The sequence below is a fragment of the Magnolia sinica genome, chromosome 13, assembly GCF_029962835.1.
Source record: "Magnolia sinica isolate HGM2019 chromosome 13, MsV1, whole genome shotgun sequence".
NCBI classification, from domain to species: domain Eukaryota; kingdom Viridiplantae; phylum Streptophyta; class Magnoliopsida; order Magnoliales; family Magnoliaceae; genus Magnolia; species Magnolia sinica.
In genome coordinates, this window is record NC_080585.1 from 45,152,975 (window position 1) to 45,161,455 (window position 8,481).

The window sequence follows — 8,481 nt, forward strand, 5'->3', positions numbered from 1 at the left end:
TTTTGAAAGTTCCCGCGAGGGATTTTGGAAGGTTCTTTAGTTTCACGGTGATTTGTTAATACTACGCGCGTGTGATGTCGACTATATGCACACGCGACTCATGTGCATATATGAAATACTTGTGTTAGATCTGAACTTTCCATTATGTTTTAAATACAATTTAAATTTATTATTCAGGTGATATACTGCTTAAAATATAAATCAATAGTTACAATTTTTCTAACCGTCTATTATTTTTGATAAATTGTGTCCCATCGAAGGTTTCAAATCGAAATAGGTTTATGAAAGAAGACCTTAGAAGTGTATTTCACATTATGGAGAGCACAGATCTCAAACACGTGCCACATTATTACACATGTAGATGTGTACATATTTCCCATGCGCGTAGAATTAGCTAACCTCAGATGTTGTATTTTTGAGAAGGAGGAATTGTATGATACTCCTGCTGCGTATGACGCTTGATACACAGGCGCTGAAAAATTGTAGACGTGGCATATATTAACTCAATAACCCAGTAATTGTGCATTTCACTTTTTCCAAGTTAGATCAAAAGTTTTTAAGAATCGTAGCCTCCGATTCTTGGACATTTGTTTGTGGAAATAAGACCATTGGATATATATTTCATTTTAAACCGTCCAATAAATGTCCACTAATTTGATATTAAGATAATAAAATTAACTTATTTTTTGGTTTTTGAATTATGTACACTAGGTATTATATTATATAATTTGGACAGTTTATCTTGACCAGTTATAAGCCATTTGTATGAAATTTTTACGTGGCTGCGTATCATTTATCCATCCGTGCGAGCGTATCTAAGTTTTCTCCTTTCAATTTGGAAGGTTTTTTTTAGATCTTTCATTCCACACGCGTGCAGCGTCATACACATTTACACGGGACTGATGTGCAAAACATTCCGGAATCTGCTTCATTTTTTATTTTTTTTGTTACGTATTAAATGTGCCGCATGCATACACAATACATACATCAAGGTGGGCCCCACATTCAGGGCCGCACGATGTTGGGTGAGGCCGTGCCGCACCTAATCAGCTCCCCCCACACGGGTGCATGATTATTCGCTGACGTGGATGGAATCTTTATGTGGATGAGATCCATCCGGTTCATCATGTGTGCAGCCCCACGTTGGACCTTGAACCCGAACAACACACTGATAAAATAAAAAATAAAAAATAAACTCAGGTGGGCTTCACTATAGGAAACAGTGTAAAATCGAGTTTTACTTCTCAATTCACGCTGTGGGATCCACCTGAGTTTCAAAATATCATGAATATTTTTGGGTATGCCTTGGTCTTGCTGAAGTGAATGAATAGATTGTAAGAACTCTATTTAGTGGGCTTTACTGATCAACGGTCTAGATTGTCATTCAGTTGGACTGGATGATTGAGTAGACCAGTGGGCCCCACTTCATGTGATGCGCTGCATAGTCTATCTGCGTAGCTCTGCGTACTAGAGCTGGAATATTATAGCTGTCTTACGCAGACAGCAATTTGAGTTGCACTAGGATGCCACAATGTGGAGCGTGGGAGAGAGAGTTGTGATGGGTTTCAAACTCTCTCTCCACAGATTCTATAAAAGAGAGCTGGGTCCCCGATCCTACACCATAGCAGAAATTCGAGTCCCATCTACTGATTTGCAGAAAGGGTGTGAAGGAGAGGAAGATCCTAAGCTCTAAAGGAATTCTGGTATTTTGGTGTTTTTATCCGGCTTCCATGGCAGCATCTCAGCTAGGTAAGCTATCTAGACCCCTGATTGCCATGTCCCATGCACAGACAGATCCGTGGGCCTATTCCGCATATAGATTAAGCCCCACATTTGGTATCAGAGCCACGGTGCAAAGGCATGGATGATCAGATTCATCTATTCCAGATTCATATCAGTTATTGATTTTTCGAATTCAAAACCCATGTCAGAATAGGGATTTCAGATTTACAACCCTAAATCCAGTTTCTATTAGGGATTTAGATTCAAATCCCCAAATCCAAATTCTGCAATTAGAGTTTTCCATTCGAAACCATAAATCCAGCTAAACAGGGATTGTTCCAAAACCCTAAATACAGTCATCGCCTATTAGGGATTTTCGAATCCTTGAATTTAGAAATCCAGAATTGAGGATTTCGAATCTCAAATACAAATCAATTAGGGATTTCGAAACTCACATCAGTCATTGGGGTTTTCCAATGAAACCCTCATCTAATTAGGGATTTCGTTCTCAAATCCCCATATACCGCAATTGGGGATTCAGATTGCTGATTCCAGAATTCAGATTCGAAACCAATAATCCCAAAATTGGAGATTTTATATACTCACATGTGTCTTCAATGGAGGCGGTCATGGATTTCAGCACCACTGTCAGCCATGTAACCCACCATCAGGGAAGACCGGACGTCCGACCGGCTGCGAATCCATCTGCAAAGAAGGAGAAATCTCCCTCTCCCTTTAGTAGCCACCCTCAGTAGGTCGAAAACGGCTTGATTTCTTCTCGAATCAGCGTCATGGACGATGGGGTGACGAGATCTTCCACAAACTTCGGATACATCTCACGAAAAGGATTTTTTTTTTTGCTTCCCTTACCCTTAGTCGATCGCTACTCGGTCGAAACTGACCTTATAGGTAGTCGGGTCAGTGGACCCAATTACATACATTCGGGTCCACCTTGTGGACCTGCGTATGGTCTCGATGTTATATCCTGCGGTCCTGCACTAACAACTGGCCCATTGCACATCTGGGCCATTTGATTTATATCTCATGTCTTGGTAGCAGGCACATTGCCCACATATAAGGTTTTTATGTGGTAGGCATCATTAATATACCATGACCATTTTAGCTAAGGGTCCAATTTTTTGGACCATTCTAATTGGGTCACATGTCAGCCCACATCTAATCGATGTGAACAATTCACCATGAGCAATTAATCTTATGCATTCTCTTGATAGGTAATGCAAATAATAACCTATATTTGACAAATATTTAGTATATGGGCTGATCCATCCATGTTGTAGACACCTATGAATGAATCCACACATCCAGTTGTTTAAAGGTTAATATTTCCTATCTATCATGTAAATGTAATGTACTAGATTTGCTTTACTCATTCAGTGTGAACTGACGATAGGGAGTCCTGATTCGGCCCTATAGTTGGCCCATCACCCATCTTTAAGTATTGATATGGACCGTTGGAATATAAGGTATGAAACCTATTTATATGTTTCACTTTAAGGATTTCCAAAAGGTCAAAATCAACTAACTTATGGACCGCATCGGACTGATTAAGATATAATCCATATAGAGGCAGGATTATAATAGCAATCCTAAAGTCTATATTTGTAGTTTTGGATTTGGTTGTGTTAGCCACCATAGTGACCTCAATCGATGAAAACTTTACAAGTACATACTTATAACATTGGGATAATGAGGATTGCATACAGTTGCGTTCACTCTTTCATGCGTATGGTAACGAAAACACAGACGATTACCGTTTGGCAATCGTGAACAAGTGAAGTAAATGGTGCTGGTAATATAAAGCTGAAAGACTCATCTCACCCACAGGTGTTAAGTGTCTCAGATTTACATCACTTACATTACTTAGCTTCATGTTTAGAAGAATCACTAGCATATTGTTATTCCCTCCCACAGGAGGAATGATGATGATGTAACAGATTCTTACCAGGATGAGATGGTTGGGCCCATCGTCATTTTGGATGATTCAGTTGATGCCTCCCTTAACAACTGAATTGATTAACTTTGCCTGATATTTGTTTACATTCACTAAATTGCTTTGTGAAATTATAAACTAATATGAGTATACATGCATCTCTTTTATTTCAGTCTCAATTCCAACAAACCAGAATCCAGTCCATGCCCTTAATGGATCTAATTACGCTCAATGGAAGAACGTCATTGAAGTTGTACTGGGCTGTCTTCAATTACATCTTGCCCTGATAACACTAGAACCACCAAAGCCATCTGATAATGCCACTGAAGCTGAATATAATAGGTGGGTTACATGGTTTAGATCAAATGATACATGCCTGAAAGTCATTAAGTATTCAATTTCTGAATCGATGAAGGGTGTCATGCCTGAAACAGATAAGGCTAAAGTTTTCTTGACTTAAATGGGAAAACGATTCAAGAAATCTGATAAATCTGAAGTAGGCATTTTTCTGAATAAATTGACTCGCTCATCCTATGATGGAAAAGGCAACATCCGTGAATACATTGTAGAGCAGATCGAAGTTGTTTCTAAGATCTGTGCTCTAGGGCTTGTACTCACTGATGATCAACTGGTTCATTTGATCATGAACAACCTACCTCCCCAATTCGGCATATTCCTGGTAAACTATAACACTCTGAAGGACATGTGGACATTGGATGAACTCATCACTCAGTGCGTCCAAGAAGAAGACAGGATTAGACAGATAATAAAAGTTTAAAATGTTAATATGGGGACTTCAGGACAAGGGCATGGGCAAGGGAATAAAGGTAGAAGGAAGAGGAAACAAGGTTCTAATAATGGATTCTCTGGTCCTTCATCTGGAAACCATAAGAATCAATCTGGAAATGGATCTAAACGCAAACGGGTTAAAGGCAAACCGTGCTTCTTTTGTAAAAAGACGAGTCATCTAAAGAAAGACTGCGAAGGTTTTAAGGATTGGCTCATAAAGAAAGGTAATCATTATGCTCTTGTCTGTTTTGAATCTAATCTGACCGATGTGTTAGTGGATTCTTGGTGGATAGATTCAGGAACTACTTTTTTGCGGACCTCTGTGGGGCCCACCCATGGCACGTACGTCTGATCCAAGCCGTTCATCGTGTGGAAGGATTCGAGAACTGCAAAACCATGTTTACATTTTATGCCCATACGTGCACACGTGTTCGGTACAGAGGCCATAAGCGGACTACCCTACAACGTTCAAATTGATTTTAGCATGATTTCTTCTCTCGGCCGCGTCAATGGACGTTCAAAACCATCCATATTTGAACGAAATTTCATCCTGAATCCAATGTACGAGGTGGATTTTCCCAAAAACACTTCTGTGGGGCTCACCGATCACGACAGCGAAGGGGTGCGAAAGCTTTCGCACGACCGCGAAAATTCAGATTTCCAGGCGGTTGTGGCCCACCATCTTTGATCATATGACAGATCTGAACCGTCCATCATGTAGAGAACTCGAAAACGTCCTAAGGGACGGTATTTCTTTGGAAACCAAGCAAGGAAAGAAGGGCTGTTTTGCGTCTGAACTTAGCTGCGAAAAGGAGTACGCGGCTGTTGCTGCGACAACCTCTCCACCGACTCCAGCCTTTCCACCGCCCTTCCAGCACCTATAAGAGGAGTTTTGGACATGGTAAGGAGGGAGATCCAGAGCTTAGGGAGAGAGAAGAGAGAGAGAGAGAGAGGAGAGCGAAGACATCAGATTCAAGGAGGCAGGGGACGTGGAAGAAAAAAAAAAGAAGAAAAGAGAAAGAGCAGAGCTAGATGTGGATGTGCTCTTCATCACTTACATTTTTCTTCTCTGAATCTATGCTACATTCCATGGATTTTTAATTTGTTAGCTAGGGCCGAGATGAAGCCCTTAATTTGAATAACTCTTGTTATGTGTTGATTTCATCTGATTTGATTAATTTGTTTCTAGTGTGCTTAACCGAAATCTCCGTACTTCTCCATGCTATGAGCTTAACCAAAGTCTAGTTATGGATGTTGTTTAGAATATTATTTTAGGTGCTTGTGTCTGACCATGAACAGGTTTCCTATAGAGGAAGAAACAGGAATCTACATCTCTTCATGCCTGACCATGGATAGAAAGATGTGATCCATATGCTTTAAGGGATTATACATTCCGTGTGCCCGACCAAGGACATAGTTTGTGATTTATTTAATTTATATCAATCTGAATAGGGTGAATCAACAGGTAAAACAAGGGTTAGGATAATTAGGGGTGGATTCGAAAGTTCTAGTCTTCTCCTTAATTGAATTTTCCTCATTATTCTCAATTATTTTCCGTATATTTGTGTTAGTAGTTTGCTCAATTATTTGTTGGATTAGTTAAGAAGAATCATAGATTTAAATTATAACAACCAGTCCTCGTGGGAATGATCTCGTAATACGTATCATATTTACATCTGATTCGTATACTTGTGAGTTTAAAATCATTTAAATGAGATTGGTTTAAAAATAAAACATCAAGTTTTTGGCGCCGTTGCCGGGGACTGTTTCGGTCCAATTGGATTTAGGATTCTCTCTTATCATAATTCATAGTCTTAGGATTTTACTAACTTTAGGTTAAAGTTTTCTTTTTTAGAAACTAACCTATTTCCTGTTTTGTAGGGTCCTGACATAAACTTCTAATTTGGTAATCCCTTTCTAAATTCTCTACTTTTTCTAATTTCTACTTTTAGAATTAGGGTTTTATTTTTTAGAAATTTTCTAATTTTAGGCTTGTTTTTTTTTAGAAATTTTCTATTTTCTAATTTTAGATTTAGATTCTTCTTTCAAGTAACTTTCTATTTTCTAGTTTTAGAAAATTTTTCCTTTTTTAGAAACTGACTTAGCTTTTTATTTTTAAGATTAGAAACTTTCTTTTTTAGAAATTAACCGTTGCTTAGGATTTTTCTAGCATTATTTTAGGAAATTTAATTTATTTATTTTTTATTATGTTTACAGGAATTGAGGAAGGAAGCTGTTAAATAAGATTGTCTTCAAAAGGAGGAGCTCCCAAATCTTCCGACATCCATCATCTCCTTTTCCGGGTTCTTTCTTCCAATTCTCGTTTACATAGCTTTCTCTTGTTTTTAGGAATTCATAATTTTTATTTTTATTTCTCTTAGGTTGCATCTTAGTTTAGTTTTCTTTCTTACATTGCAATAACATAGTTTATGCTAGGACATAGATCTCTGAACATAGAACTAGCACCTTTTGATCCTGAAATAAAAAGAACCTTTCGTAGAAGATTTAGAAACATCCTATTTGAAATGGCGGAAGAGAATGGAACTAAAGCTCTTAGAGATTATTCAGCTCCTGTCCAATTCAATGTGCCTTCATGTATAGTGTTGCCCGCCACCACGGCAGCACACTTTGAACTTAAACCTGGGGTCATGCAATTGTTGCCCTCCTTTTATGGTTCAGATAAGGAGGATCCATATCATCATGTGAAAGAATTCTTAGACATTTGCTCCACCTTTAAGTTCCAAAACTTTTCAGACGATTCGATCCGTTTGCGCCTTTTTCCTTTTTCTTTGAAGGATAAGGCGAAAGCATAGTTGAATTCTCTAGGAGTTGGGTCTATCACTACATGGGACCAACTGTCTAAGAAGTTCTTAAACAAGTTCTTCCCGGTTCACAAAACTAATGCTCTCCTAGAGAAATTACGAATTTCACAAAAAAAGAGGGTGAGCACTTTCATGAATGTTGGGAAAGATGGAAGGATTTACATCTTAAATGTCCACACCATGGTTTTGAAAAGTGGCAACAGGTTCAATACTTCTATGACGGTCTGACACCCCAAAACCGTCGCATGGTTGATGCCACCAGTGGAGGGTCATTCATGACCAAAAGTGATTTCGAAGCTTAGAATTTCTTTGAAACTTTGTGTGAAAATTCCCAGCAATGGGACTATTCAAATAGAGGTGAAAGAAGTCGTCAACCACTGAAGAAAGGGGGTATATATGAGGTAGGAGTCACGCTAGATCTTTATACCAAAATTGATAGCCTGACAAAGAAAGTGGATGCTTTAATGTTAAACAATGAACCTCCACAAACAATGTTCACACCCCAAGTGCAGGGTTGTGATGTAGTAATAAACTCGGTAAGACCGAGGTCGAATCCACAGGGACTGATACCTGTACGTTATCTGAAACCAAGTAGAACTAGAACTAGACTAAGATGTGATCTAAACCAATTAGGATTTAAGAAATAATTGTGGAATAATTATCTAAAAGTTTAAGGAATTCAGAGGAAGGAAACTAGGGATTCAGAGGATCCACTTGTAGAGATCAGGGAGATCTTATGCTTGCGGCAAGGATTATAGAATTCAAACTGAACTTACTTGATCTGATTTTTTAAGAGAAGAAAAGTATATGAATTAGAATGGATTCCATCATCTAACCATGCCCAGGAGACAAAGCAAATAACGGAATTAAACTAATTACCAACTAATCAACAATGTATGAAGATCAGGAAGGGTACCGTCATCCTACCATGCCCAGGAGACGATGGTGAACAACAGGGCTTCCTGACTTCATAAACCTAAAAAGGGGAGGAAATACTCAAAGCCATTGCAGGTTTATTGTAATTTCAGTCACAACACACCATTATAGACTAATAAAAATATTCCTTGTAATAATCAACTAAACCACAGTAAGTTCAGAAATTTAATTCACTTCCATAGAATAAACTCTCCCATCTCGCTACAGGCTTCACCTCTTAGCCCTGGCTAAGAGGTTTAGCCACACATGGATGGCTAGCGC

The 8,481-nt window shown here is 38.6% G+C and overlaps 1 non-coding gene across 1 annotated transcript; it reads right to left on the bottom strand.

Moving 5' to 3' along the window:
* Positions 1 to 7,365: 7,365 nt before the first annotated feature.
* On the bottom strand, positions 7,366 to 7,471 carry LOC131224539 (small nucleolar RNA R71). The gene has a single exon (XR_009161014.1). It is a non-coding gene; the product is annotated as a small nucleolar RNA R71 (small nucleolar RNA).
* Positions 7,472 to 8,481: the final 1,010 nt, after the last annotated feature.